Genomic DNA, 6,000 nt, shown 5'->3' on the forward strand with positions numbered 1-6,000 from the left:
ACAAGAACATCAAAGGTACAGAAAGAACACGAAGGAAACAAGTATCAGGCTCAGGCACCCGCCGAAGGCTCTAGCCTATTCTCCAGAACTTAGACCCAAAGGAGTACCGCCGAATCAACCGGTGAATCACCTCACACTCCCGATTCCAGGCCAACACAACCCCTAACTACCGGATCTAACCGTTCAAGAACCGAAAACCTCTCAGAATACACTCCAGAACAGAACCCTAGTTCACCAACTACTCAGCAACCGAAGTAGTTGCTTCCACAGTTACTGTAGCAAGACCTACAGCCCTTCCTACCAAGAGAAACCACTCAGAAACCGACGAGGAACCGTCTGAGAAGGAAGAAGAAAAGGGAGAGCGAAAGAGAGCGTCTGAGAGAGAGAGAGAGTGTAAAGTGTAGAATGAGAATAAGTGAAGCCAAGAGTCTCACTCTCATAACAAACACAAACCTGGATCCAACGGCTGGAGACAAGGATCCGAGTGAGAGGGGCACGTGGCGGTATCTGGAGTGGAGGGTGAGTGAATTGGGTCAGGCCCAATTAAGATACACATGGGCTACACAAAATACAGGCCCAAATGAAGTCCACCAATAATTCAACATACTCCACCTTGGACTTTATTCTGGGAAACCAGCCTGAACCAACCCGGCTAAGGTGTATGTCATCACAGCCTATATGGCAGCCCCCTCAGCCCCAAAGGACAAAGTCCACTGGCTTTTTGGGAACCACCAAACTGCCTCCAGACACCAGAGGGACTAAACCCATTAGTCTAGGAGGGCTTCTTGCCTCAAGTCACCTATCACCCTTACCACAGTAGATAAGATGACTGAGGACTTTTCCCCGAGACATGCATCCTAACCTAGATCAAAATGCAAAAACTTTATGCAGAAAATAAGTTTTTCAACAGGTAAGCTTTTGGTGCCCATATCAGCAGGATTTTTGTCTATATGCACCTTTTGAAGAAACACTTCACCTTTTTCTACAATGTCTCTAATGTAATGAAACCTAACATCAATGTGTTTTGTTCTATCATGGAAAACAGGGTTCTTGCATAACTGAATTGCAGACTGAGAATCAGAAAACACAGTAGGAGATAACTTCACAAACTTGAGTTCAGAGAGTACTCCCTTCAACCAAATTGCCTCTTTCATTGCTTCTGTAATAGCAATATATTCTGACTCAGTAGTGGATAAGGCTACTATATGCTGCAATTGAGATTTCCAACTAACGCAAGACCTGCAGACAGTAAACACATAGGAGGTAGTTGACTTCCTCTTATCCCTGTCATTAGCATAGTTAGAGTCCACAAAACCAGTTAAGTTAACACCTTCATCACATTTAGAATAACACAAACCATACTTAGCAGTATGCTTAAGATATCTAAGGAGCCATTTCAAGGCCTCCCAATGCACAGATCCAGGATTTGACATATATCTACTAAGGCATGAAACTGCATAGGCAATATCAGGCCTAGTGCTTACCATCAAATACATCACAGAACCAATAGCATTTGCATAAGGAACCTTCTTCATAGCATCTATATCAGACTTAGTTTGAGGGCATTGATCTTTACTCAACACAAAATGGGCAGCCAAGGAAACTGAAGTAGATTTTGCATCAAACATGTTAAATTTTCTAAGTACTTTGTTCACATAAGGTTCTTGATGCAACACAAGGGTAAAACTCTTTCTATCTCTGAAAATATTTATCCCTAAGATTTTTTTAGCATCACCAAGATCCTTCATATCAAAATTTTCACTTAGAGCAGACTGCACAGACTTGATGGTCTTCAAACAGGGACCCATAATGAGCATGTCATCAACATACAATAATAAGAAAACAGGCACAGGAGTCTCAAGATTCTTAACATACAGGCATGCATCAAAAGTACTTCTTACAAAGCCTAATTTGTGCATACAACTATTAAACTTGATGTTCCACTGCCTTGGTGACTGTTTCAGCCCATACAAGGCCTTTTTTAGCAAGCAAACATGATTGAGAAACTTAGGATCAACAAAGCCTTCAGGCTGCTTCATATAGATAGGCTTATCTAAATCACCATGCAAGAAAGCAGTTTTAACATCCATTTGCTTCAATTCCCAGTTAAAGTGAGCACATAAGGCAAGCATCAATCTGACAGTAGTAAATTTAACCACAGGAGCAAAAATTTCAGTGTAATCTACCCCCTCTTGTTGAGTAAACCTTTTTGCAACTAGTCTGGCCTTGTACCTAAGGCCCTCCACCTCAGTTTTTAACTTGTATAACCATCTGCAATCAACCACAGAAGCACTAGGGGGCAAAAGAACCAAAATCCAGGTAAAGTTTACTTTGAGGGAATACATCTCCTCTAACATGGCTTTATGCCACTGATTCCAAAACTTAGACTTGGTAGCCTGCTTATAAGACTGGGGTTCATCCCCATCAGATTCATGTACATTAAAAGCAAGATTAATAAGAGCAATCAAACCAACATATCTGTGAGGTTTTGGCACATTTTGTCTCCTAGCCCTATCCCTAGAAAGCACATAATCACTCAAGTCAGTTTCAACAATAGCATCTTGCACACCAGAGGGACTATGTATAATATTCTGAACAGGAGAATTTTGCCTAACAGGACTAGCATGCACATCAGTGTCATTATCATTATGGGGCACATCAACAACCAAATCTCCTTCATTGGGTGTGTCATCAGATGTAAGAGCTGGATAAGTATGCCAGAAAGGCTGCTCCACCTCAGTTGGAGTATCATCTTGATTCTCCACATCAGTGAGTGGGATTGAGGACTCTTCCTCCATAAGAGGTTCACTGTCCTCAGGTGGTAGAGATGAGTCAGAGGTCAGTTTCAGGCAAGGGAATTCAGTCTCATTAAAGACAACATCCCTGCTTATAATGACCTTAAACCCTGGTTCATCTCTCAGCCAGACTCTATAACCCTTAACACCCTCAGGATATCCAAGAAAAACACCTTTCCTAGACCTAGGCTCAAGTTTATCAGACTTAGTATGCACAAAAGCAGTACAGCCAAAAACCCTTAGGTGAGAAAGAGTCAGATTTTTAACAGTGAACACATGCTCAGGACACTGACCATTTAAAGGCACAGAAGGAGACAGATTGATCAGATAAGCAGTAGTTAATAGAGCTTCACCCCAAAACCTTTTTGACAAACCAGATTTTGCAAGCATGCATCTCACTTTTTCAAGCAAAGTCCTATTCATCCTCTCAGCCACCCCATTTTGTTGAGGTGTGTAAGGGACTGTCTTATGTCTTTTAATGCCATTAGCAGCACATAAGTCATCAATATGTTTATTGCAGAATTCAAGGCCATTATCAGTTCTGATAGCTTTTATCTTCTTACATGTCTGAGCTTCTATCAATAATTTCCAGGTTTTAAATCTCTCAAAGACATCATATTTGTGTTTCATGAGAAAGCACCAAACCTTCCTAGAGTAATCATCAATTATAGATAGAAAATAAACAGAACCAGAGTGAGAAGATACTGAGGCAGGGCCCCACACATCCATATGCAAGTACTCAAGAACACATTTGCTCACATTGACAGGCACAGGAGAGGGAAAAGAAACCCTGTGTTGTTTACCCAGTACACAGGTGTCACAAAAAGGCAGGCTGCCTTGCACATCAGAATCAGTCAGCATTGCATGTTTTTTCAGTATATTCAAGCCTTTTTCACTCATGTGTCCTAACCTCTCATGCCACAACATAGTTTTATCACTTTTAACAACATTAGCATAAGCATTTGCACATGACAGAGGCACAACATTACAAACATACATGCCACATTTCTTTCTAGCCTTGAAGAGACACATGGATCCTTTGCAAATTTTCATGCATCCATCCCCCCACTTCCCCCCATACCAGCAGCCTCTAAAGCAGTGCAGGACATCAAATCATAGCACAAATCAGGTACATATCTGACATTTTTCAAACTGAGCACAAAGCCATTATCAAATTTTAAGCAGACAGTGCCTATACCATGTATTTCACACTTTTTATCATCAGCCATAGACACATAGGTGTTAGTAACAGGCTTTAGTTCAGAGAAAACTTCTTTAAAAGGACTGACATGATATGTACATCCTCAATCACAGAGCCAATCATTTGAATTGAAAGGACATGCAGGGGAAGCATTAGTAAGCAGCAAATCATGCACCATGAAAACACATTCATTTCCAGCTTCATATTTAGCCACATTGACAAGATTTTCCAACTGAGTGTCATTATTGGGGTTTTTCTTCTTCTTAGGCTTAGTGCATTCCTTTTTATAGTGCCCAACCTCCCCACAATTGTAACACTTCCTGAAAGATTTAGGATCCCTGCTATTAGACCTAGATCTATTCTTTTTCTTGGAATTAGAGCTGGTTCCTGAAGCATTATTAGAGTCCTTACCCCCTCTAGTTTGAGATCTACCTCTCATATTAAGGGCCCTATTAAAAGCACTCTTATCAGCTGCCCTTTCCCTTAGTTCAAGTTCTTTAGATTTTAGGGAGCTAATAATTAGGTCCAGAGGGGCAGTGTCTCTGCCATACTTAATGGCAGATTTAACATCACTATAGGAATCAGGTATGGCATTCATTAGAGCTATACTTGTGTATTCATCTATAGTTTTATCACCAGATCTCTTAATATCTTGCACAAGCTTCTAAAATCTATCAATGTTGTCATCAATGTCTTTAGTTAAATCAAGCTTAAATTTGAACAATTTTTCAAGCAGATACATTCTAGAGGACATAGAAGTCTCTGTATACAGAGAATCAAGATTTTTCCACATTTCAGAGGCAGATTCAATATGATCAACTTTCCTAATCACAGAATCAGACAGATTTAACACAATAGTGGCTCTAGCCGACTCATTCATCTCATCAATTTTGTCCTGAGCAGTATCCTCAGGCAAAGAACCATCAACAACTTTAAAAACCTTTTGTTGAATCAAAACACACTTCATTTTCTGTTTCCATATCACAAAATCATTTTTACCATTGAAAGGGATCAAACCCACAGGCTGAGTCATTTTTGCAAGAATCTTAACACAGGCACAGACAGCAAGACAAACACAGAGAGCCTTACAGACCTTAAAGCACACAAACATAGAGCAAGAAACACATAGAACACACTTTCTCACAGACAAACAGCCTCAATTCCCTGACTGTCACGAGCACACTGGCAAAGGCTATCCCAGTTCGCAATCACTCACTCTTGGAGGGCGCAGGGGGTCACTTTGGCAGTATCAGTGCTTGGTGGCCAAGTGAAGTGAGGTCAGATACCCAAAGCAGCACAAAGCAACAGCAGAAGCAACAACAAAGCACAAGAAAGCAGATAAGCCCTAAGTTCTTGCCAAGAACTATCTATCAGCAGCAATAACCCAAGCCTAATGTGGCACTACAACAGAAAACAGTAAAACAAGCGGGTCAAAGCCAATTTACCAGAGTGAATCCCCACTCGAAGGAGGATTCCACTTGCCCACCTCCTTACGCGACTTGGCGTGCCAATCTAGTCCCACCGTGGCTCTGATACCACTGTAGGGATCAGACTTAGATTGGATTCACTAATTACCAAGACATCTTTGTTCTTGTACAAGGAGCTCAGTCAAACTCCAACCAAGCGACTGATTTACAATTCAAGAATTACAAACACTTGAATACAGAAATAGGAGCCTAGCTATTACAACTAGAACTAAGCCTCATTTCCTTGTCAAAGCATCATTCACCTGCACACTCAAGTAGAACGTTAGTAATACACAAGATGATCCTCTCGGATCTAAAGCAGTATCACAAGAACATCAAAGGTACAGAAAGAACACGAAGGAAACAAGTATCAGGCTCAGGCACCCGCCGAAGGCTCTAGCCTATTCTCCAGAACTTAGACCCAAAGGAGTACCGCCGAATCAACCGGTGAATCACCTCACACTCCCGATTCCAGGCCAACACAACCCCTAACTACCGGATCTAACCGTTCAAGAACCGAAAACCTCTCAGAATACAC

This window comes from Salvia splendens, chromosome 5 (genome assembly GCF_004379255.2).
Source record: "Salvia splendens isolate huo1 chromosome 5, SspV2, whole genome shotgun sequence".
Taxonomy (NCBI): Eukaryota; Viridiplantae; Streptophyta; class Magnoliopsida; order Lamiales; family Lamiaceae; genus Salvia; species Salvia splendens.